The 26,864-nt window shown below is 40.4% G+C and overlaps 1 protein-coding gene and 1 long non-coding RNA gene across 2 annotated transcripts in view; one reads left to right on the top strand and one right to left on the bottom strand.

Moving 5' to 3' along the window:
- Positions 1-26,864, top strand: part of ST6GALNAC3 (ST6 N-acetylgalactosaminide alpha-2,6-sialyltransferase 3) — a 226,991-nt gene that overhangs the window by 158,660 nt on the left and 41,467 nt on the right. The window lies entirely within an intron of this gene.
- On the bottom strand, positions 20,701-26,416 carry LOC128852932 (uncharacterized). The gene is made up of 3 exons (XR_008451077.1): positions 26,294-26,416; positions 25,573-25,702; positions 20,701-21,804 (listed from the first exon to the last, which is right to left on the bottom strand). It is a non-coding gene; the product is annotated as an uncharacterized LOC128852932 (long non-coding RNA).

The raw sequence follows: 26,864 nt of genomic DNA on the forward strand, positions 1-26,864 counted from the left end.
AGCTTACTTTTTCTTATAAAGGTCTTTTCTAGTATATGAGAACTAATTTCAAATATCTCACTGAATGATGCCTGGAAAAGATTATCTTTTCAAAGCTTTGAACATGTAGGCAACACAGCAAAAGAAAAGCTGTTTAAAAGTAGAGACAGTTTCGCCTGTACTGGTGTTGGAGTAATTTACCTAAGAATTGTAGAAAGATTAGTAAACACGTACTGCACCGAAAATTTAATTGGTAGGAAATCAAACCTGTGTTGTGAGACCTCGTAACTCATCAGTGTGAGGAAAACTGGGGGAAAATGGTGAAAAATTCTCATTAAATTAATTTAGAACTCAGTGTTAACTAGGTGTTTGCATACACACATCTTCAATGTCTACCTTTACCCATATAAAACCAAAAGAGATGATCTATGCTGTTTTATTGATATGTCTGTTATCACGTATCCCATATCAAGAATTCAGGCTGCAATTTGAGAACAATGAAACTGTACAAATATGTATGTGTGCACATGGATTTATTGCACACATCTTTGAAGGTAACTCAGGATTCACAGCCACGCTTTGGGGAGCACATGATGTGCTTTTGGGAGATGGTACAACCTACGTTTAGAAAACAATTGCTGACTACATTCTATACAGTTCCTGTGATACTCAGATTCTCTGAGCTCTTGACAGCGAGGCAGCTATGCATTTAAAGAGTAACACACACACGAACAGCATGTACAATTTCTCTCAAGCATTCATGTCTTTGGTGAGTTTTGGAAGCTGTAACAGTTTGGAAAGATAACGACCACTGTGGGGATTTATTATCAATCTTGAGGCATGTCCTCAAATAGTTTGTCTGATATCTTGGGTATTGATCAACATGTAGCTTCGTTTGGTTGTGAAGGGGAATACTTTTTGATGCAGATGTTCAAAGATTCAGCCATTCTATTTTCAAGATTTTGTAAACAATTCCTGTTTGTAGTAACGTTTGGGACTGCGTATCGGAGAGTCACTCATCTCAGAACTTGAGCGACCCTGCCCAGTGCGTTAGTATTCAGTAAACGTGCAACCACAATAGAAATAAAGGTTTCAAAATGCTCATACTTGTTCTTTGCAAGTTTGCTGTTACTGTCACATCCTGGTCTTTAGAGACTTCTTTTTCTTTGCTTTTATTTCTCCGAGTTGGTTATCCCAGCAAGCACATCCTCTCTGCTGTAGTCACACTGGTAGTGGAAGAAAGGCATGAACTCCCTCTCTAGTAACAGTCTGTACATGACTCATTAAAACTTCCAAGGCACAGATTTGGGGGCAAAACTTTAAAAATTGCTGCAGATGATGTCAGTAGTGTAGAATAAGACACAGAGAAAGGGAAGAAAGCAATAGCAGATGAAATCCTAAGAAACAAACAGCATGCTTTTATCTTAGCAATAAAAACAAAGATAAATGTCAGAAATATGTGCTCTGTGTTCAGTTTGCTTTCCATATGTTGTTTCTGAGTTTTCCTTGAAGTACATTCATTAGAGACACTAGCGCTCTTGCCTCTGAAGAGCATCCCAAACATTTTCCATGAGAGAATTTCTGAAAATATTGCAGATATCATTTAAGACCCAAAATGCCTTTGTGAGGCAAAGAATATTTATCCCCTTTTTACAACCTGACTTCCCTGAAAAAAAGGACTCTGGAGGAAAGTAGGAGGTATTGCTGTGCAGAAATTCATGCCCACAGGGCTTTTTGAATGTTGTATGCTTACTACGAAGGAATTTCAATCTCTCACAGTGCTAATTTGATGTTGGAATGGTCTGGAACTGCAAAACAGAACGAGCTTCTGCTGCTCTGTAACCTGTTTTCAGCCAAACACAGTAATGTTCTGGTGCATCCTTCCACGTGAAATTAGTAGTAGTCTCTTGACTTTTAACAATCAATCAAAATATTAGGGGAGGAAAATAACAGTAAGAGCATCTGCAAAGCAGTATTCCACTAAAAGAAGAATTTCAGTTTGTTTGTTTAAGTATTATTTGTTTTCCTGTCCTGTGTCCATCCATTGTCCATCCATCTTAGCATTGTGTTCACTCCTTCTTCCAGTCCATTAAGAAATATGACTAGCATTTGTCATGAGTAGCTTTTTCTTTTATCAAGGGAGAAGTGTGTCTTTGCTGGAGCTTAGAGGGTTGTTTTTTCCCCCCATCTCTCTCTGTGCTGCTCTGATTTTATATTAGTGATGACACTGTTGAAATATGTTTCATATTTGGAGTAGGAGAAAGCAGTGGTCCTTAACTCCTCTGGGCTTATTTCATGGTCTTAAATTGCCTTTACCTCCTCTACCAAGGAGGCACAGTGTTCAACAGGGTTGGATTTCATCTCCACTGTACAGATCCTCCCAGGGACTTTCAGCTGCAGTGGTATCTTAGAGCCTTCTCACTCCCAGAGATATTTTAGGTCTCATTCATGGAATGCCTTGTGGATATGAAACTTCATTTAACTTTATATAGGATATCCTCAGGATATCCTCAAGCTTTATGTAGTGCTTAGACCTGGCTAAGCACCTGTGGCTTCCTGCCAAGCCACGCTTCTTTGCTTGGTTGAGAGAAAGGCGATGAACAGATGAGTGACTAAGGCCAGTTCATTTCATATCAGTGGGAAACAGAGTATTTCAGGGAATGTTTCTGGATATGGTTTAGGATGGTATTTGGGGATGATCTCTTCCAGTTATTCCAGTTTCACCTCCAAATTATTAATTCTGGAACACTTAGAAGTTTTTCTCTGTTTTTGAACTAATAACCACTGGTTTCACGTGCACTTGACCGATTTCAGGATAGCAGTAGCAAGAGTAGATCCATATGGATCCCAGAAACTTTTTCTGTCTATGTACCAGGACTGAGACTGGCATATAATATAAATATTTTCTTCATTATTACTTTACACTTTTCCCTGAGGCTAACATATTTATTTCAAAACCATGGTCCTCATTACACTAAAATTATGGCATTAATACAATGGTCTCTGGGCAGATTATAATCAAAATTTCCAAAATAATTGCCCACTAATATGAGAGGTGGAAGTAGGTATAGTATTATATTGCTTGTAATGTAACCATTAAAATGACTATTATGTGGTAATGAAAAGACTCATTATGCTTTAGTTTATCTTTACATAATGTAGCGATCATCAGCTGATGGAAACAGAGATTATATCTAATCACATTTTACAATACTACTGCACTTCCTGTAAAAAGAACATTTTGCACAGAATTGTAGTAAAGTTTGTGCTCAGTCTCCGTGTACTTCAAGCTATGATTATTTTAAAACCAATGGTTACAAGTTCATTTAAATCAAATGGAACATATGAATGAACACATGAACATTTTTGAAATGAAGCTATTAGAAGTATTCACGTCTTGCAACTTGGATGCATTGAACAAAAATTTAAAATTAATTCCAGATCCTCCAGGTTTGATGTATTTGAAAAATTAAGGCAGCTTGGTGTTGAGTCGTTTGTTAGAATGCCATCTCTCCGTAGGTGAATGTGAGATGTTAAATGTTTGCATCGTCATCTGCTACAATTTTGTTTTAGTATTGTCTACTACGGAGTAGCATTGTCAGCCACATGAGCAGGTTCCTCTTCCCTCATATCCAGAGACAGAACGTGCAAGAACAAATAGAAAAAACAGTGCTTTGTCACAGATACACAAGCCTCTCAATTTGTATGTTGAGATACTGAGCTCAAAGTTAAAAGCGCTTAGCTCAGGAATCCATAGAGCAAGCTTCCAAGCCATATAATGGCAAGAAAATTAATTACAATGAGGACATTTTGGTATTTGTATATCCAGATCAGACTACGGTGATTCGTAAGGATGTGGTAAGATCATCCCCTAGTTTTCAATACTTTGTGTATTTCCTTAAAATAATGTCATGATTCAATGTTACCTTTAAATGCCAAACTTGTCGAAGTGGGAATTATATAATCAAATCCATTTCACTCCAAAGCAGAATTAAGCAATGTGAATTAAGCTGTTATGAACTAGGCATTAAAAATATAATTGCATTGATTTTTCTAGGTATTATACCAAATGACATCAATAGAAAATGTCTTCAGTCTAACATTTAATTAGCTTATGTTAATTGCCTACATTTCAGCAACAAATGCCTTGATTTCTTTATTTAATGAGTGAATGAATGCCTTCGCCTTCTGGCGTCCCTCTACTGCTCAATGTCCTATCCTGTGTATCCCCAGGGAGCTCTCTAGAACCGACTGGGAGGTAAAGATCATAGTGTCATAGTATAGTTAGAATTGGAAGGGACCTTAAAGATCATCTAATTCCACTCCCCTGCCACGGGCAGGGACATCCCACAGGATCAGGCTGCCCAGTGCCCCATCCGACCTGGCCTTGAACATCTCCAGGGATGGGGCAGCCACAACCTCCCTGGGAAACCTGTGCCAGTGTCCCACCACTCTCATAATGAAGAAATTCTTCCTAATGTCTAGTCTAAATCTGCCCCTCTCCAGTTTATACCCACTCCCCCTCATCCTATCATCACAAGCCTCTATGAATAGCCCCTCCTCAGCTTTCCTGTAGCCCCTTTCAGGTACTGGAAGGTCGCTATAAGATCTCCTCAGAGCCTTCTCTTCTCTAGGCTGAACAAGCCCAAGATGATGATGGAAGGGGGTGAGTAGCCACAGATGAAGCTGGCAGCCCCACTGCTGCCAGAAGTCCATGACAGCCTGGCCTCCCCACCAAGGAGGAAGAGAAGCCTTTCCTGTGGAGGAGAGAGAATTGCAGGGTTCCACCTTTCTACCACATTCCCTGCAGCTTTTGCCCATAGCCAATGGGAAGACTAAGGCATCTCCAAGCTGCCAGGGTGGGAGTGCTGCAGAAGAGAATGAGGTCAGTTGAGGTATTTGAGGGATCCACCTACAGGATTGTCTCCTTGGAGGTGACAATTCTTGCTCTTTGCAAAGGCAGGGCTTAATTTTCTGTTCTAGGGAGCCAAATGGTGGGTTGAACTTGTGAGCTGTAGCGTACGTGGTTGCATGGTGGTTTTCAGAGCCTGTGTACTGTTCAAGTCTTTGTTGGAATGCCGGGAGAGCTCAGTGCATACAAAGGCGAGCCTGAGGCCCAGCCCCAAGTAATTCCTGAAGCATTTGAATTTTTGCGCCTTTTCCTTATGCCTATCTCAGACTCTTCCATTTGGATTAACTAACTCAAATCAAAGGCTGTTAAGTTGCCTCTGTTCTTTGGTCTCAGGCTCTTCCTTGGTCTTGATTCTCTGTAACAGGATGCTTCTTTCCGTTTGGCATGTTTCTTGCTTTCCTTCTAATACTTTTTTCCTTCTCTATCATTACTTTACTGATATTTTGCACAATTTTTTCTCTTAGTTTTCCTGCTTCATTGTTTATAACTATTTCATCTGTATAGCACTCTTTTTTTCAGGCTTTTGTCCTTTTATTTTGATGACTTGAACAGATCTTCTGGTTTTGGCACAATCTCCTTTAAAACAGCTCACAGACCTGCAAGGTATACGATGGAGCACGGCTCTCTGCTCTACGCGCTTGCCCTTGTGCTTGCTCTTCCACTTGAATCCTGGAGCAGAACACCTGAAAGTCTGATCTGGAATTGCAGATCCCAACTCAGAACATTCAGTATTTAAAACAAAAAGAAAATATCACAGTGGGATGCAGAGGCTGCGCGTGATTATTTATTGATGATTGTTGGTTACAGGAATTAAAACAGCAGGGAGCTCAGATTTTGATCAGAAACCAAATGATTTTTGTGTACGCTTTTATTGTAAAATGTGAACATAATGTAGAGCCATTGTGCTCATGCTGGTGAAGGCTAAGCTCTGGCATGACCTGCTGTATGAACAATGCGTGTTCCCTGTTATGTGAGTACGTAGCTCTGTCCAGACAAGCATTGATAAAGGCTTGGAGCTGTTATTCAGCAGTTTATACATATGTATATATGCAAGTTATCACAATTGCTTCCTGTGGACAAGAGGAGGCTGAGGGGAGACCTTATTACTCTCTACAACTACCTGAAAGGAGGTTGTGGAGAGGAGGGAGCTGGGCTCTTCTCCCAAGTGATTGAGGACAAGAGGGAATGGCCTGAAGCTCCGCCAGGGGAGATTCAGGCTGGATATCAGAAAAAAATTCTTCACAAAAAGAGTCATTGGGCACTGGAACAGCTGCCCAGGGAGGGGGTCGATTCACCTTCCCTGGAGGTGTTTAAGGAACGGGTTGATGAAGTGCTGAGGGACATGGTTTAAGGGAGTGTTCGGAATGGTTGGACTCGATGATCCAGTGGGTCCTTTCCAACCTGGTGATTCTATGATTCTGTCCAAGCTCAAGTGTACCAGACAGCGTAACAATTTCAGCATGGAAAGCAAAGGGAGCTGGGCCAGCCTTTCTGTGAACCTCCAGCACAAGATGTGTTCACGCAGAGACTCACTGCATGTGTTCCGTAATGTAAGCAAGGAGCAAGGTCCATGTGGTTTGCTTTGGCTTTTTGTAAGTACTTTTCAATTACAGTGGTACAAGATAGCCAGACTGGCAGTAACTTTTAGGTCTTTCTGTGCTACAGATATAATTTATTTGCTTTTAGTTTTCATAGCATCACCAACTGCTAAGGGAATTGATGTTTAATATGTTTCTAAATAAGCAAAACTCAAGTATAAATAAATAATGCCTAGTTTATTAGTCCAGGTGTTTCAGCATTGCTGAAAGTGCTTTGATGACAGCCACCAGCCAGCACTAGCAGTGGAAAAACCCCTGATATCTCAGTGATTATTATCATTATAATAAACCATAATTGAAAGATTACAAAATTGATTCTTTTAAAAATTGATGTTGCATGAGCGAGCAGGCTCTGTGGCTTTCAGATTTTTTCAGTGCTACTTGGAAAGAGAATGGCTTGTTTTATTTCCTGGCAGAAAACTGCTGATTTTCAAACAATCACATTAGAGAAAACAGTCCCAGAGGGTTACAGGAGACAACAGACCTATGTCATTATGCTTTACCCTTTCCTCATGGGTTCGGAGAAGAGCCAGGAATGAAAGTAACTTACATTCATTATTGAGGGAGCCTTGGGAAAAACTGTTTGGCCAAGCAATTTTGCATGAAACGAGTAAGGAAATATTTGACTGCAAAGAACATAAACTCCTTCCATCAATATGCAATTTTCTGGATCCATTTGTCCAAATGATTATTAAGAACAGTTTCTAAATTTGCAGTGCTTTACAACTTCAAAAGGCTGTAAAAGCATTAACTAGTTAAATGGATGGAAGTGTTTTTTAATAAATAAATAAAATAAAAAAAAAAGACCAAAGTCAGTTGTAAGACAGTTTAAAGTGGAAAGTATCGAAAGCAGCAGGAAACCTGAGGACCTGGAATAGCAATCATACAGTACCATCCGCCCCAATCAGGAAAGTGGAAACCACAAATTTATCTTTGATGATTTCCTGTAAATATGCCCTTTGAGGACAGATTGCCCTGCCCAGTCTTGTGGAAAAAGCTCAGAGTTACATCTTTTCCCACTGCAACATATGGATCTCAGCAAGCCCTGCTTCTCCATTTCCGATGTCATTCCTCAGATGGAAAAGTCTGAGCAAAACAGTAGTGAAATATTGTTGTAAAAATGCTGGTTAGCGTCGTATAAACCTTCAATTTGTCTGGGAAACAATTTTCTGAGATCTTTTTTCCTTGCTGTTTTCTTCAGTAAGGTCTGCCTAGTTTTCCGGACCTTCTGCTATCCTAGTGGAAGTGGTGTTATTTATGTTTTCATTCACTTCATGAATGTCTCACTTTTCCCTGGGATGCAGCGATATACTGAAGTGCATCACAGTGCGTGCCAAGGGCTGATGAAGACATGTTTGGGTCTCTGAGTGCCTCCAGCCGCACACCCTATGAAGGGCTCCATCTGCTTTGTGATATTGTTAGCAGGATGGGCTGTTCTGTGTTTCGGGGTGGCTACTGCAGACGTGGGGGTCTGGTCTGTCTTCCTCACTATCTCTTTGCCTCTTTTGATGTTGTGTTATTGGGTCTGAAGGTCTGGGATCTGGGCTGTAGTCAGGAGCATTGTATCTTGGTAGCCTGAGGGTTCCAGTCAGTACCGTACCCCACATTCATGAAACACAAACATCAAAGAAGCCCAAGAAATTGAGGTTAGCTGTGGCTTATTCCTTTCCCCTATATATCTTGAAGACACACCATGCTATTCCATTGTAAAGCTGATGTTTATGCATCATTTCACATTGTCCACTTAGTTTGCGGTCTCTGAAGAATTTTTCTGTGCTTGAATTTACAGTAGACATATAACCCACCACATTTTGCATGTAACATCCTTACTTGATGACAACCTCCTACTGGCCTTATGCAATGTGTTATTAAATAGAGGGACAGTTCCTAATCTCATCTTCCTTCCCAAGACTGAAGTCAGTGTTCTTCCTCCAGTTAGATTTCATTAATAATATTTAGCACTTCATCATGCATGTCACCCACAGACCTTAAAGCACTGCAGGACATTAAATCAGCTTTAATTTCCCCATTTTCCTGATTGTAAAACTCATGCAGAGAGTCATTTGTCAAGCTGTGCACAGGTATCATCCTGCAAGTCTGTTGCAGAGCTATGAAGATATCCTTCAGTCAGGGTTCCAAATGGCCTCCGATGCGCTACTCTGACATTCCAAAAGCACATGAGTGTATTCTTGCCTGTGTAAGTTCATACTTACCTGGGAGGGAGTCCTGGATGACCAAGTGATGGTCAAATCCATATCAAGTGCATTTCTATAAACTTGCAGAACTGGAACTTCCTAACTAAATTCACTAGAAAATGCACTTTTCCTAAAATTGTGTATGACTAGACCAGCATTTGTGTCTTGGCCTCCATGTGAGGATAGGCTTGAATTGCTCAGCTGAGCCTCGTTTAAGGTCATGCTTTGCAGAAGGGAGGGGTGATCATTAGATACGTGAAGGAATCTTAGCACACATGTTGGAGCGCTCCGCATCTGAGCAGTTGCATTCCTGCCACTTTCCAGCAGTCAGCACTGCCCATCAAAGAAAATTGCTAAATAGCTCTGCTACATCATTCTTCATTTGCATTAGAAATGGCTTTAAGCAATAATGGGGTTACAGCCAAAAAGTGCCAGCACTTTATCATTCATTTATTTGATTTAATATATAGAGATACCTATTTGAAACAGCATTTACTTTCCTTGAGCTCATCATAAAACCCACTGAATGGAAGTGTTTAAGGTAATGATGACTCCTATTAATTCCCTTAGAACAGCATGACTGGAATCAGATACACTATTTCTCTTTTCATTAGGCGTTTCTGAGCTGCTATGAGTGATCTTATAGCATGAGAGGAATGAAATTAGCTGAAGAAAACCTGATGAAAATAGTCCACAATATGCTGCTATTCTTCTTACTCAACAGGGTAAACTGTGGGCTCAGATGCCTTCACAGTGCCATTCAGATAGCGTTAATAGAACATGATGCAAACTTTCATTTCAGGAAAAATGGAAAAGCGATGCTTGCTATGCGCTGCAAATTTCCCTTCACTTGCACTGTGAACTGAGCGCTGTTAGCCAGCCACTACCACCTTCTTCCCCTCTCCTCACTGCCACAAAATCCCTGTAAATCCAAGCCTGGTCTGAACAGCAGACCTTTAACCTGGTTTTCAACATTTACATCCCCCACCGAAGTCAGGAGGTCGGGTATCATGCTGCACAGACAGCATTGCTACATAGGATGATGGTTTCTCTCTTCTAAATGAGGAAGATGTTTCAAATAGTTCTAGGAAATCTGAGAGGTGGCTGGTAAATTTTGCCAGTGTTTTATTCCTGCTTGCATTTCTCTGTCATCAGTAACTACTGTTTACAATCAGTGGACAAGACAAAAATAAAGGGAAGAACATTTTCCAAAGCACCTCTTTGACCAAATAGCCCGTATTACATCTGAAAATGAAACAATGCCCTCAGTAATTTAGGCTTCTTAATTGTTTTTTTTAATTCCTGAAGCACCTGGCATTCCCATGAAATATCTAGAAAACAGAATTGGGAACACTTTTGTAGTATGTTTTCATTAGTTGAAAAAGCAGACATTTTCTCGTAACATTTATTGAAATCTCTTGTGCTGTTTTTCCTAAACGTGATTATGAAGTTCTGCGTGATTGATGGTGTTGCAGACATCTTAGTATTATAAAAAGCTAGGAGTAAATAAAAGGTGGATGTGCCTACAGGAAAAATGGGGAGTGCAGGGATAGGCAGTGCAGGGATAGGATGAGGGGGAATGGTTTTAAGCTGAAAGAGGGGAGATTTAGATTAGATATCAGGAAGAAATTTGTTACTGTGGGGGTGGTGAGGCACTTGCACAGGTTGCCCAGAGAAGTCACGGTAGCCCCGTCCCTGGAGGTGTTCAAAACCAGGTTGGATGAGGCTGTGAGCAACTCAATCCAGTGGGAGATGTCCCTGCCTGTGGCAGGGATGTTGGAACTGGATGATCTTTAATGTCCCTTCCAACCCAAATCATTCTATGATTCTATGTCAGAAAAATACTGAAGATTGAGGGGTTTGAGTTGTATCCTGTTCATGTCTAAAAGTAATGTACTCCAACCTCACAGCAGAACACTGTGTTTAAATATTTAGATATCATAGTTTAAGCAGAAAACCTTGTTTCCAATGTCTTGGTCTCTCTGCCCAGTTATTCCATTGCAGGCTATCACAAAGCGTACTTTCAGAAGCGTGATGGTTTTGTGGTATGAATATTCCCTGCCTTCTGCAACTGCAGACAACAATCCATTCTGCATGCAATCCATTCTGCATGCAGTTGGCCATCTAGTAATAAGGACTGTCTGTCCCTGTGAACTACCATTAGATTCTTGATCTGCTTTCAAAGTTGTATCCTCCTTACTCTTGGAAAATGGTTTGAATAATTTCTAAATAGCTTGAATAATTTGCCCATAAAGTGACAGACCGATGTCATACATTGGAGCCTGGTAAAACCTTTCCAGTTCAGTGAGTTTGCGTCAGACCCAGTTCACTGTCCCAGACTTCGGTTTCTCTCCTGAGCAAAGATTGGTGATGCAATTAATGTACACTGGTCTTTTGTGATGTACACGAAGTACTGCTTCCCAGACTGATGAAACTATCTGGTTACACAAGTTTGTCCAATCTAGATTTGACTTTAAATCTCTGAGGTAAAACTGCTACAATAAAACAAGGTAGAGGTTTATTTTTTATTGGTAGTTTTAAACATTTTGAAGAAATCTGCAGTAGTGATGTATACAGTTCAGTCATTGCTTTAAAAGTGAAAGACTCCAAAGTGTAACTGAGCATCTGATGTGCCAAAGCAATACATTGAAAAGAGTGGGTAGAAAGGCAATAGGATACAGAAAAACTCAGCTGAAAAAACTTCTGAGAAAATGCTATTTTTACAGAGTGCGTGCTTTTCTACTGAGCACCAAACCTATTCATTTCAAATTGAAGGCTCACACAAAAGTTATATCTGCTGTGTCTAATATGCAATAATTGATTCCTCTGATTCCTAGGGGAGGCATCTTTATTCGAAGTACAATTACACTCCAAATTACCTTACAGTGTCACAGTTTAAGTTGCACGGAGTGGTACTGAGTGGGCTGTAGATGCACACAGAAGGTTTTAGATCCTTTTCACTTCTTTGTTTCATGCCCTTTGGATGGTAAATAGTCTGATCAGCAGCCTTTCCCACCTTGTTCTTAATAGATGCTTTCATTTCTCATGTTCCTCTGCATGGCAGCAGAACAGGAGATTTCAAGATGGTGTGGTTTACTTTCATGCAGACTAGCTTAAGGGTTGGGTTTTCTTTTCTGCTTCCTCGTCTGATTCCTAAATAATCACATGTAATCACCCGTGTAATATCAAGGCTATACAATAGCCTGATTTTCATTGTCGTTTGAATAAATTTTCAGGAAAAAAGTTAGAATTCCGCGGGACCATTAGCTTACCTATCAGAGTAAAATATATTTATAAGACTCTGTGTGGAAGATTATTTGAAGTTAAGTTTTATCTCATCATATGATCCACACCATTATGATTACAGAAGTACTGGGCTTACCAAATCAGTTTTGGGCATTATTAGAGGCTGTAATTTTAGTCATCGGTTCTACAAAAGTCTGGCTGTAACTAACAAACTGTGTGTGTCTGTATTTGTAACGACTGTCTTGATAGTTTCACATATCAGTTCAATAAAACATATTCCACTCAGGGGAGACATTTGGACAGGAATATCTCAGTGACATCCTTGCCATTCCCATTATCATCACTACAAAGGCAGAGCATTATATGTTTTAAAAATTGATTGAGTGTGTATTTACAACATAGATCATGAGACATGTTTTTTTAATGGTGAGGAGCTCCCAATGATGCATTCTGTGATCTGCAGCATTGATTTGGATGATTTCATTTTAGTGCTACAGAATACAGTCATAAAAGTTTTTGACCCTTAATGTCATAGGGTGCAGCTTCTCGACACAGAACGCTGATGTAAAAGGAAATAGCTACTGCGGGCAAGAGCTCCCATCCCAGTGAAAATGAAAGGCTTGCATTAAACATAGCTAACTGACCGAATTTGTATTCTTAACATATTAAATATAAAATACCAAGATCTTCATTGAAACGACATAAGGTTGAGATGTAAAATCCCTAATGCAAGTAGGCTTTCAGTGGGTCACTCTGGCAGTGCAGAAAACGGGCATTTGGTTCAGACAGGTCCTTCACCTCCCTTCAGGCAGTTTTTAATAAGCATCTCTGAAAAGCGCTTTCCTGAAAGAGTTATCAAAAGATAGATTAAATTTTCTGCCCCTTCTCTGTTGACTAAAGAGAATCTAGATACCTGATCTAGATACTTAACTCCCCGTTAGCAAAGAAAGGTGAGGTAAATAGCGGCAAATTGTCTTCTGGCCATGTGTTATATCTTCTAGTAGGTCTGTGCAGCTATTTAGTGGTCTTTTGTACTTAGTTCAAGGTTTTGTTAAAGACAGTACAGGGGTGCTATCCTTCATGTTCTTAATACAGCAGAAAGTTCGTCTGCTGTACTTAAGTTCTTAAGAATTACTTATTTCTGCCACCATAAATGTGAGTCTGAAAATGAATTCTACTCTGGGACAGGGGAAAAAAATCACGTAGACAAGTGAGTGAGAGAGGTACCAAAACCCATAGCAGTTTGGCCAGAGAACTGGAGTGCCTTTTCCAAGTGTAGGAATAACAACTGTTGAGTATTTTTTCCATGGAAGTGGTTATAGTGAACAGCATCTGGAAGCAAGTCCCACAAACATGCTAGATGTATTAGAGTTCACTAGGATATAGAAAAACCTGGACATATCTCAGTGCAGTTAGTTTGCAGTCCAAACTTATCTGGAATCCTTCCAATGCAAAACTGAGTTTTGAAATGGCTGGAATTGTCTTGGATGGAAATGTCTTGGATGGAAATGGCTGGAAATGTTCTGGTTCCGTATTGACTAAACTCAGCAGATATTCAAGCCAACAGTATTGTGGACTTCAGTATGTGAGTATGTTTGGCACTTTTCTTCTGAAATTCATTCCTCCCGTTGGCACAAGAACATTTGGTCTTCTCAGGTTTTGGAGCACTGACTGGACACAGATTATTTTTCGCTAAATTTGCATTTTCTTCTTGAAGTGAAGAGGGAAAAGCTAATTGTCTGTGTTTGAGGGACTGCCTTTTCTTTGTAACAGGTAGACTGAATTATCTCCACTGAGAGATGACTGTTTGTTTAGGATCTCACACTCTAAGCCTCTGGTATGCTTGTAGGCTGATGATTTGTCAACAAGCGTGTGGACAGAGTTTGCTTTGCCTGTAGCACATTCTCTCCTGGCCTTGACTCTGACCCTGTGTGGCCTATAGAGCTGTAGCTGGTTCAGACTTGTATGTAGACTCTCGTATGATTCTACCTAACACTTAACGTAGTTACCTGTTCCCCCATGGGATGTGGAACCAAGAGCAGAGCGATGAACCCACTGGAGGGAATGATAGAAGAGAAACTCTCTTCGCAAAAGGATTAGGAGACCTTAAACTTACGCCTGACTCTATCTATGGTGCCTGTTCAGACCTCTCTCTCCGTGACTAATCTTTTGTGGTGTCTGCCATCCAGGAGTGAATTAACTTCCCCATCTGTCGTGAGCAGATTTCAGCTCTGAATGTTACTATTCCAAATGTTTCCTGCAGCTCACCAGCACTAAAGCTGTTAACAAGGCTGTACCCACTGGCCAGGCTGGGGATTCAGGAAAGGTTGGCCGTTAATCCTCATGACATTGCTGCCCTCTCTGCGTGTGGGCCCAGGACCCCCTACCTCCCATTCCTGGGTTGTAGCAGCACAGGGGATGGCAGTTGCCCCACAGTAGTTGAGGATAAATCTCCATCACCTCCCCATGCTTGTGGGAGCTTCAGGTGCTGCCACAGTGGCAGAATAGTTGGATGGAGAGAATCCAGCTCTAGGAGGCTGCCTTTCAATGTTCCAGCTGTTCACAGCTGCTCTAGAGCTGATTGAAAAGGCATTTACTCTTGTCATGTGAATACAAGTCACATCAAAAAGTCAATTGTGCAGAGCACATGCAGTCAGTGCAAGGTGTGCATCCAGGAGCCACTCTTCATCGAGAGCTTCTTGGAGGTGTTTTAGGGTCTGGCAGGCAGCTGCAGTAACTCGGGAGAATCAGAGCTGGTGAGAGGGGTGCAGAGGTTACTTAGCACACAATTATTAGGGTTTTAAAAGCTCTGTTTGCACCTCCTTTCCTGGGTAATAATGGAGCATACATCCCCTGTAGTTAGTCCGTCAATTCATCTGTGAATGGAGCAAACGATACTTTAATTGCAGTTCATTAGTTCCATCTGGTGCCAGGGTGGGGAATGGAGACCTTTTCTTACCTTACAAAACATTATATACCTTCTCTGCCAAGCTGCTCTACTGAATAACAGTCAGAGCCTGAGGCTAACTCTAAATGTAAAGATTTAGAATTGTTTCTCCATTGGTCTTCCCACAAATGCACACTTGGCTCCCTAGATCTGGATGCTGTCTAAAGAAATTAAACCCAACAGTATTTTATTTAAAGCAGTAGTACACCGTATGCAAGGCCAGAGATGCTCTGTGTGATACCTACAAAATTGGGTATCTGTCTGCTTCTTTTCCTTCCCTTTAATCAATAAAAATATGATTTGCCCCTAGTTCAAAGGAAATTGAATTTTCACATAGCAGGGGAAAACAAATGCCCTTCAGCATTGCTATCAGTGAATTGGGGCACCAGATGTCCTTTAAACAGGTCCAGCATATTGTCTCTCCATTTCCAAGGCATTCTTTTATGCTTCTATTTATTGTAGGCAATTATGCTTTGACCCAAAGACATAATCCTACTGGAATTAAAAATCATGTGCCCTCTTTGTATAAAAAAAAGCTGAGTCTGATTTTATGGAAAAAAAGTGTAGAGAATGAATCTGATGGGAAATTAGGCAGTAGTATTTGATGACTGTAAATGTATTTATTTATAACAGCAAATCTTGGTGGAAATGAAGAAATAAGATGAAATAATTAACTTTACTATTCATAAAAGAGTCTCTTTTATCCACTGTGTAATGCAGCCACCTCTGGGATGAAATGCCATGGCTGCTAATCAGCATATAGACATTTAAGAATGAAAAGAAAGAACAAACGTGCATTTGACACGGTGGGGAAAATGCAGTATGGAAGGAAAACGTTTTCATGAAAACGTTGCCCCTTTCTGTTGAAAATGTATTTTTAACTGGCCTTTGTAATTATTCAAACTGAAATTTGGTCATAAAAGTAAAATGTCTCTGGCCTTGCGAGATGCACTCTGACCTTTGCTATAGCTTCAGTGCAGAAAGAGCACTTACTTTACAGTAAGAAAAAACCACTCTCTGAAAGATGAAGGGCTTCATTTTCCTCTCGCAAAGATCTGTTTTACTGATGATTTCACTGGAGTTATTGCAGACTTAGAACAGCGCAAATGCAGGAGGAATCAGGGCCATCGCTCCAGCGGCACCGGGACAGAGTAAGTGCTGCCTACTGAATTAACAGCCCTTTTCATAAACCCAGGGAATGAAGGAGTAATAAAGAGGTTGGCTGGCTGTTGATGAATTCTCTGACCGTGTGCAGCGTATCCTGGAGCTCGAGTTAAACCTTTATATATCTCAAGAGAGACAGAGAGCGAATGATATTGTAAAGAGCACTTTGCCAAATAAAATAGAAAGGTCCGTGGGATTGTTGCACTATTACAAATGTCAGCACACAATTAGGAGTCAGTTTAGATATACGAAATGTTTTACTGAGCTTGTTGAGTGAAGTTTACAGTTTATAACAGGAGACCTATCGAAAGATAAAATACTGTGCCATCTGTGATACATGTACTCAAAAATTCCCCTGCTTAAATTAGATCACTAAATTTACATGTGGAATAGCGTATATTTTATTTATATATCGTACTCAAATCAATCCACATTCAACCAATATTATTCAACTTAAATGCTGACTAGAAGTTGGGGGGAGATTGAGTCTTGATAAATTGGAAGAAGAGGCAGCAAAGTGATTTTAGTATCTTAGCATCATTGATTAAGTGTGCAAAGCTAACTAAGAAAATAATCTGCATGGAGAGGTGTTGTGATAACGGTCACATTGTGTCATCGATTTGTATTAAATGCTAGGGGAGAGAGAGAGAGAACTTTGAAGGTTTGATTTTCATTATGGTATGAATTGGTGTTCATCTACTGAAATGAAACAGGTTTGCATAAGAGTTACAACTGTCAAAAACCATTTAGAACTTCATTCTGTGTAGAGAAATTAAAATTTTGAGTGATTATGTGAAAGAGTTTCTCTTCTGAAGCAGGATTATAAAAACTGAGCTTCCCCTTGTTACTGGATCTTTAGATTAGGTGAGATTCTTACTGTTTGTTCTAACTCATCTCAAATGCTTTTTAAGTGACTTGCTGAATTAATATCATATTAAATTCAAGAAACTATGGTGATGAAACAGTATGTGTGAGATTTCAACTGCATATAAAGATATTCAAAGTTATAGGTCATACAGCTAATGTAAGTCAACCATCTGGGTGTATACATACAAGAAATATTTATTTCAGTTTATAAAAGCAGTGTAATTGAGCACACAGGGCAGATACACCATTAATTACATATTACAGTATAGTCTGATCTGATATCAGGAGCAGAACACTCGAAATTCAGAATCTCTTGACATTTTCATTCATTTCCATAACAATAACCACTTGGAACACTTAGTTTTGGAGGAAATAATGACACTGGAAAAGCACTGAGTTTTACAGCACGCTTTCAATATCCTGAGTTCAATTAAAATGGAAAAATACATTCTGAAATCATAAGATTTGTCCTTTGAACTAGCATCTGCAGATGAGCATGTATGATTCCCATTGGCATAAATTTCCCAGATAAGCTTAACTAAATCTTGGAAAGCAGAGCAATTTTGAGAGGTCTCAAAGTTATAACTGTTAGATTTCACAGCTACGGTATTTTAGAGCATTTGAATATTGCTAAGTGGTTGTTGTAGGAGTTACGGGTTTATTATTATAACTGCAATCTGGAAATAGAGAATTTGGCCATACTGCTTTATCCTCTCAAAACTGTTAGAACAATCAGACGGTAGAATTCACTGCAAGATCCTAAATGGACATTGTAGCTGTTGGTTTGACCAACACGATCAGTGAAGAGCTGTCAGATAGTGATGCACCATAAAATATGCATAAGTAAGGTTTTGAGCATTTAGAGCTTTTAGTCCTATTCTGCGCTGTCACTATATCTGTTTTGAAAGAAACAATAAAACAAAAGAATTACCCACTTGATGACAGAATCAATAATTGTTTTGCATGTACATAATCAGATGTTGAGATTAAAGCACAAAATGCGTGCACTCTTTTGAATGAATGCTCACTGACATTTGAGAAGACTGGAAGAAATGTATACAAGGGGCTCATGATAGAAACCAAAACTAACCCTATAGCTTGGAAACCAAGAGTTAGAGGGGAGAGACAGAGAGATGAATATAGAACAGGTTCTAACCTGTCACAGTGAGACAAGGCTCAACTTGAGCACTTCAACATAGACATTTTCTTACCCTCGGTTGGGAAGTGTCAGTATGCATCAGTCCACAGCATTTTGTCTGTGAAGAACTTTTTAGCTAATAACAACATCTCTGTGCTTGAGCACCCACCCTATTTGCCAGACTTGGCTTTCTCTTCCCCAGACCCACCTCTCTCTTCCCAAAGTTCGAGTCAGTGCTCAAAGGAACCCATTTTTTGTTGGTAGAAGATGTGACAACAAAAATTATGAAGATCCTCTACAGTCTTTCAGAAAATGATCTGCAGAATTGCTTTAAACCTTGGCAGCAACATATGCAGCTGTGTGTCAACTCAGAAGGGAACTATTTTGAAGGTGATCATAGTTAATTTTCTTAATGTGTTAAGTAAAAAGAGCTACAGGCGCAGTCTTGGGGGTTTTGTGTCACAAATGCGCTTCTTTTCTTTTCAGAAAGGGTTTCTAGGCATGCAGTAACAAGCCTTATAAGTTTTCACTGGCATGCAAGGTCACAGCTTCCCTCTGCTGTCTTACCTTCAAGTCCCAAAGTGCGTTGGTTTTCTTGCTTTTTGAACATCGTCTCTTTGGTGCAGTGAAACAGCACTGCTGGGAAAAACACCAGATGCTGCAAGAAAGTGCCTCTTTGGAAATGGCACCTGTGCTCATCACCACATCTGCCTTGACACATCCTGTGGAGCTGCTCCTCTGAGCCCCTGTCTACATTCTGGGGCAGCAACAGGAGCTTGTTTGAGGTGTCAGTAAGTGTCTTAATGCCATCATTCCCAGGTGTTCAGGGCTGGAGCTGAGCCTCCTAAGATAATGAGGTTTCAGAAGCATAAACATGGAATTCTATTAATTTGTGTTCTTGTTGTTGGGCTTCCAGTGTTTGTTTTCCATCTGTTCTCTGAATCATGATGGCTAGAAAATTTCTTCTGTTTTAGCAAAACTGACACCTCCCATCTAGTCAATTGATTCCAGAAAGCTCAAAGCATGGCACATGCTGTAAAACTAACTATAAAATTGTGAAATCTCACAGCCTTAAGCAAAAGACGTTTGGATCAAGTTTTCCTATACCTTTGTGGATGTTTTACTGTGCTGTAGAGGATAGACATCCTGGAAAATGATCTTGATACGTTTTAAAAGCCTGTATTTTATTAACTTTCTCTTTGGTTTTCTTTTTGCTGTGGAGTCATTTGAGTTAAGGTTACTGGCTGCCTTTTCCCCTGGACTCTCAGCAGAAGCAATGACTGAGGCAAGCACAGTCCTGTTGAGAGATCCTTGAGCTCTGCCAAAGGTTCAACTCCCCTTGCTCTTCAGGCATGACTATGCTAATAAATTTGCATTTCCTCCCCCAAGCTCACATCCCTTTCATCTGAGCTGTAGCCTTTTGTACGATATCTTTATTGGCTTGCAGCCAGCGTCGTGTCCTGTGAGGCTGAGGAAGGTGTTACAAAGACAATATAGCAAAGCAGAACGCTTCAGTCTAAGCAGTGCAAAATTCCTTGGGGAAAAATGGCCTTTTAATAGCTCCAAAAACAGTGCCCTCACCACTCTGCCACCCCGGGTAGTAGTGATAATATACTATAGAAGAGACTGATAAATTTGTTACGGAGCTCACCCCAAAATACATTTCACTAGTAGTAGCTTCTTTCCTTTTACCAGATCAGCTGTGTTTAATAGCTTTGTGCTTAGATGACAATTTAAGTGATCCTAGACCATTACTTTTGGATTATGATCCAGGGACCTGATGAAAGAGAAGCTAAAGTGTTAAGCCTTAGGAAGGGCAAAGTTATATTTGTATGCAGTCAAAAATACATTACTATATCACATTCTGATGATGTTTGGGTCGCAACGAAAAGTAACCATAAACAAATACAAAATAGACCATATTATTTTTCACAGACTTTGCCAAGGAAAGCACAGAGCCCTGCATAAGAGGCTTTAAAAAATCCTATTATTTTCTGGAAATCTTCAGATGCTCGCTCTGGGACTGTATTGCTGAGATACTGAATTGGCAGTGTCACTTCTGCATTGCCGGAGAGCCTTAGAGTAATTTTCCTTTCATACCTACCTTCCAGGATGAATTGGTCCCTTCTGATGCCACTGGAGACCAGCTGAAACTGCAAGCCAACCTCACATACTTTGAAAGCAGAGCCTTAGATGGGTTACCTCTCAGTGGTTTACAGTGCTCATATTGTCATTATGACCCTTGAATTTCAGCTAAGACAACATCCTGTAATTTTTATGTGTCTGTTTACAGCAAAACACCTAAAAAAGGCTGCCTGAAGTCAGCATCTTAAGTCCTCAAATAGAAACGTAAAATATAGCCTAGTTTTTCAAAGTACTCATGCAGCAGTTCCTGTATGTTAAAAGCACATATTTTTTTTTCCTTTTAGTGTCACGCGAAAATAAGGTAAAATTTAGGATGATAATTATACAGTAGACTGCATTGATCACCAGTGCCTGGTGCTGGGTACTGAGCAGAAATACACTTTTATACATCCAAGCAATTAATTTGGAGAAAATGTTTATTGATATTATAAAAAGTTCCTCGAAGTCGATCTAAAATGAGTCATCCGGAGATGTATTGTTATAAATACAATAGCGAGCCCTACGCTGGATGTGCAGGGAATGTAATGTTTTCTGAGTGATCCCAGTTGCATTATTTATGTATCAAGTCACCTTAGATTTCGCAAAGATATTTTCCCTGAAGGACTGAAACCATGGAAAATAAAAGCCTGGCAAACCTAGCCTTTGATAAGGTTGTGCGATGGGGAGATCACTAGAGATTTCATTCCTCTCCTGTGTAGCTCTTTCATCTCCAGCTGGAGGTTATCCAGGCTCCTCTCCCTGCAAAGAGTGGTTCTCCCTCTCTGAAGGAATCTTGATTTTCAGGCCTGTCAGCCGTGGTGTAGAGCCAGCTGACTGCAACGGTGGCACAAAGAGACGACGTGGTGTAAATACCAGTTAAAGTCTAGAGACATTGATGAAACTGTGGGAGAGTTGTTCAGCGGACACAAAACTCAAGGTTTTCTCTTATCTCTCCTGAGGTGAGGACCATTCTGCAGCAGGCGTTGCCACACCAGAACCGTGGTTTGGGAGTTCTTCAGGAAAGTCAGGTTTAGATTTTAGCCCTTTCCCTCTTTCCTCCCAAAAGTATTCCCGAGGGTTTGAATGCAGATGTTTCTTTCCCATAACTCTGTTACAGCTAGCTGAATTCCTGTGCTGAAGAATTCCTAGTTTTGAGGATATCCATGGTTAGTGCAGTCCTTCTTTTTAGACCCTACATGCACAGCTGAGAGCAAAGTATCAGCATTAATCCCCACAATGAAAATATATTTGGGGACATTAGTGCACATATGGTGAGATTTTTTTTAACGTACATTACTGTATGTAACTTTGCAGCTTAATGAATCAATTAGGATTAGTGCAATTTGTAATCAAGTCCAAGAGTGATTGATGCATGCTGTATTAATTGCAACATTCACATGAAGCATGTCATGTACACAGTCTTTTTACAGCTGGATTTCACGTTGTGTTGCTCATAAGCATTTAATGGCAGGAATATTTTAGACTTGCAATCAGGGAAATTGTATTGCACAATATGCTTTATATGTTGTACATCCTGCTTAGATAATAACTCCTCCATCACTGATGTATCCTCTCGCTCCTCCCTCCTGGTTCGATAGCTGGCAAAGCAGTCCATTTTCAAAGGCTTTCCTTTGCTGTGGAACAAGAGGTATAATTAAATTGTATCCCAGTAGCGAAGGTTTCTAATGATGATGAGCCAAAACTAATTGTATTGATTTGTTTATTACTGGCTTAGGAAGCTCATCAAACAAATGGACTGAAACTATTTCCATATTCTTATCTGTTTGGTAAATGAGAAACAAATAACACTTCCATATGTCTGTTGCATGGTGTCACGACATTAATACTAATTCTGAAGATGGACTCAAACACAGGAAGGGACGTTATCCCCAGTGCAATGCTTCTACAGTTAAGAAATGCCACATTTTTTTCTGCATTTGTGTCTTGAGATGTGCAAAATGAAGTTATTTTCTTTCTTTTTTGATATAAATGTAATTGCTGGTAAAGTTTTGCTGACTGCCAGAACTGGTGAATAGCAGGCTGTGCCCAGAAAGTGTAAAAGACTGGGGCAAAACAAAAGAGACTGATATTATGTTCTTAGCTCCATAAACGTTTGTTCCTTGGCCTCTGTATTAAACAAAGCTGGATGAATTATGTGAACTAAAAACTTGTATGAATATTCATTTTAATTCTTAAATTAATTTACTTCACGCTCTCACATTAACACTGCAAACAGTCAAGAAACCACATCTGGTAAAACTGTTTGCAGAAAGTAAATTTTGATATTTCACGTATGAGTTCTTGTAGGAACTGAGTTTTAATTTAGAATGCACAAAAATTCATGTTAATGCTCACAGAGTTGTGGGCAAGACACAAGTTTCTTTGACTTGTGTGAAAACTCACTTTTATTCCATAACAACTTGGAAATACTGAGCTTTTTATTACTAAATATTTTTGTTCAACTCTTGGAGCAAAAGGCCAACCGAGTTCATTTAAACAGGTGCTGATCTAAAGCTGTTAAAGCCAGTGATAGTCATCCATTGGCTTGGGAGTGTTTTAGATCAGTGTCCTCATGGATGCAGTTGAGAAAACCCAGAGCTAGGAAAAAAGACCAAGTTAATTGAATAAACTGATATTTTAATTTAATTTCAGGACTGTTTGGGTGGATGCTGTGAGAACATGCATCCCTCCACACTGACACATTGACTTGGGCCATGTTTTGCTTCACCCTAGTCAATTTAGAGCCTGAATCCACTTCCAGTGGAAGCAAAAGCAAGGCTTTTATTCTTAGGAGCTTGATAACCTTAGTGAAAGCTGCTATTTCTACATGTGGAACCATCCCATTCATTTTCTGAAATACAGCCAGCTCCCTCTCGCACTCAGCTGTGTGTTTTCAATTACAACTGTTCACCACATCTCACATCTCTTCTGTGCTGTAGCGTATGACACGTTGTGGCAACTTTTATTCAGCCAGCAGGTTTTGGTCCAAAGAGGATTCAATAAAGTTGGAGGGTGAATTACCTTTACATCCCTTGAGAAGCTGATCCTGTCAGGTTGGCAGAGCACTGCTCAAACTACTGCATTGCATGTTATGTCTAGACTGTGGATAAGTTAGGAACAGTAGGAGCAGAGCTAAAAGCAGAGGGAATTATACACCACAGTTATTAAACTTTGACCTTTATGACACTTTAAAATCATAAAACATTTTAAAATGGCTATGCTACATCCTGGATAGCACCACTGTAGGGAAAACTGCCTCTCAATACAACACACCATTTATATCAGCACCTCTCTTCATATTCCAATTTGTGTAGGTAGCAGTTGAGGGCTGGTAGTGCTGCCCTCCTTCTAGCTAGGTTATCTGTGGAGACCTGCTCTTGGAGAGTGAATCCGGTCTGCTGTGACGTGAAGCATCACGTCCTGCCTCTTCTGCCTCCTGTACTCCCATTGCACAGCCGCAGTGCTTCACAGGCTTCAACGTTTGCCTCGCAGCTCTGGATCCAGTGGATGGAAGGGCCACTGGCTCTCCCATTTTGCAGATGAGAGGACTGAGGCACCTGCTTTTTCACAGGAGCAGGTCTTTTGGAATAAGCAAAACCAGAGCTGAAGAGTTTTAAATGCCTACTCAGAAGCCTACATTAGGAAATTTGGCTTTCTTGCTCCTTCTGTATTCATTGGAGAGAAAGTCTCTTTTCACAGCTATTGGAGTCCTTTTGAGAGTCATCAGAGAGAGAGGTGATTAAAAATAGAGGCCTACTTAGTGGCCCTGAGTTGCCTTGTGAAGTTCTCTCTCTTCAATGACTGCAGAAAGCCTGGGGAAAAGTGTCTCAATTAAGCTGCGTGAATATCCTCTCTCCGCATGCTGCGTCTGGTACTCTAATTATAAGGCAGCCTTTCTTCCCTATTTGTTGCACTGTTCTACATAGAGAAAACACACGGATATTGGGGATCAAAAAAATTTGAACTCCAGACGAACTCTAGACCTCTGATCTGAGCCTACCTGTTGAGAAATATCTCAAAGGTAAACGTTCTTCAGGGTCTGGTTTTAGATTTCGTTCATTTTAAAGATCCAAGACCCTTTGCAAAATGGTTTAGATCTCAAATGTTGCTGCCTTTCCTTGTCCACACAGGGCTGAGTAAGCACATACTGGTTTCTGGTTGTCAGAATTCACTACCATCCACAGCAAGCTGACATTCACAGAGGGAAAAAGGTGGTGTTTGTGGTTTTTTTTGTGGCAACAAACAGAGTGATTTATTTTCAACCTGTCTGAAAACCTGCCCGTATGTTCGGCTGCACCCTGTTATTTTGTTTAATATCGAAAAAAAACTTGTGGAAGTTTTTGCATTTATAATGATAGGTGAATCCGAGGTCTTAAGAGCACTAATGAGCCAGTCCTGAAGGAGCCATTTCCATATGTCATGTCATTTGACTGAAGTTTGAGTTCAAGGGAAAACAAGCTCTCGGCCACTTAGCATGCAGACATTTGCATGTGCCCAGTTGCTAAGCTTTGCTCCAGGAGTCAGCTCTGTGGCCACTCCACGCATTAACAATACAAACTCTGAGACTTCCATTTCTTCTTTCACCTTGCACTGATAAAAATATAAACGATGAGATCGGTCCCGCAGGTACAAAGGACGTGCATGGAGCACTGGAGTTCTAAAGCAGTGAGAGAAGCGCTCAGCACCAGGAGGGGAGCAGACGGCACTTGCAGGATCAGATTTGCTGCACACAGTTATAAAGATCCACTGCCATTTCATTTCAGATCTATTAGAAGTGCATAAAGAAAAAACTTCAAGCCTTTGAATGGCACATTTGGATTGGATTACTTTTGATGGGTTTTTTTGCCTTTGTTTTGCTTTCATGTCACATAAATGTTAGAGTGCAAAGCAGCTCTCAGAAGTCTTTGTGGCTATTTACCTTGTCCACTACACCTCACAACAGAAGAAAGCTGCTGGCAGTGTGTCTTTGTAATAGAGGAGCAAAAGAGAGAGAAGTTTGTCACCTGCCGAGGCCGCGGAGCAGAAATGACCCTCTCTGTGGTTCACTGGACACCAGCAGATACTCCAGGGAAAATCTATCCTTTAGAGCAGGCATCTCTGTGGCTCAGATATGAGCTTCTTATGGTGCTTATTCTGAAAGATTTCTTGGGAAGAAAAACCCTGGAGATGGGATTTACTATCAGTCAAGGCTTACCAGGGCTTCCATTAGGTAAGGGGCACTTTTACCTCCAGTCACTCGAGCAGCGAAGCAAGTAATCACCTCTATGCTTTTCAAAATCCTATCTTTTTCTGCTGGGATGCTTGTAAATATGCAAACAAAGGGGGATGAGAGTAGGATCGGGAGTGTCAAGAGATTTTATTTATGAGGCTATTAATAAATACCTTTTTCTCTGTTTACTCACCTTTTCACACAAGGAGAAAGTCGATAATGCCAAGGATCTTTATGAAACCAACTGAAACCCTAACATAGCACCAAAGTCCGGAATTTTGTCTGTTACATTTCACTAAGATTGCCATGCTGAACATGGTATACTGGAGGAGACATGAGAAAACAGAAAAAAAAACCCCCATAAACACAAAGGCAGTTAGAGATGGCAGAAAGTGTTTTAAAGATTAGATAGCTCTGAAAAGTAAAAAGCTTCAAGTTCATGGAAACCTGTGAAATGAGAGAATCAAAAGCCGATATTTTTTCCATTCTTACTATCATAAAAATGAATCTTCAACTGTCCATATTATAGCTGCCACCAGTAAGAACAATCCTAATTGCTGTACCCTACAAGTGAAGAAAAGCTCGATAGCCCCTGCGAGGTTCCCAGGTGTGGTTTGCCCGGTCACAGCCACTGTGTAGGACCAGCACTGTCTCACCATGGCTGAGTGCCCATTCCCAGGCGATCACAGAGTCAGTGAGTCTGAGAGCAGACTGGGTAGTGAGATGCAAGAGGACAAGCCTGGTTTGGAGGTGACCAATCCTCTTGCAAACCCAAGAGGATTTCTTAGCTTTCAAGGCTGTCAGTTTGAAACTGAAAACTTACTTTCCTAGCGAGTCCCCCCGTGATAATTCTTTCCCCATCTAGCTTTCACTGACTTTTTCTGGAAAAGAACGAACACTAATGCTTTCTTTACCTTCCTGTCACAGAGGAGAAATCTTGGCCTCCAGTCACATCTGCCTGGCTCTTTTCCTCTTTATTTTTATTCTTACCCAGCCTTCTCATGACGATTATCCAGCTTTGCTGTTGTAGGTCGAATAATTCAGGTGGAATGAACTGAGTTGAAGCAAGTAGACAGTGTTCCACAACTTGTCCACTTAAGTTATTCACAAATTGTCTTGAACTAGGACCTTTGCTCTGAGTCTTAAATGATTACAGTGTTTCAGGTAGAGTTATGACTACATAGTAAGCAGCTGTGTTCAGTTTCAAATACTTAGGCATGAAACGCATTAACATTTTTTTTCCTGACTGCATAACCGAACATGTATTCTTTAATTTTAAGTGCTATTTTGGCCTGACACTAATGAGTCACGTCACTGCACTCAACTCTCTCATGCTTTTTTTGGTGTTTCTTCAGTGCACTTCACATTATTAGCTGCTCCCATTAGTTCCACCTGCAGTTCCAGTTACTAAGTTCACGTAAAGCCAAGTTACGCATTTGAATGTCATAGAGTCAATGTCTTATTTTCTAAAAATCTTAATTTCCC

Source organism: Cuculus canorus, chromosome 8, assembly GCF_017976375.1.
Source record: "Cuculus canorus isolate bCucCan1 chromosome 8, bCucCan1.pri, whole genome shotgun sequence".
Taxonomy (NCBI): Eukaryota; Metazoa; Chordata; class Aves; order Cuculiformes; family Cuculidae; genus Cuculus; species Cuculus canorus.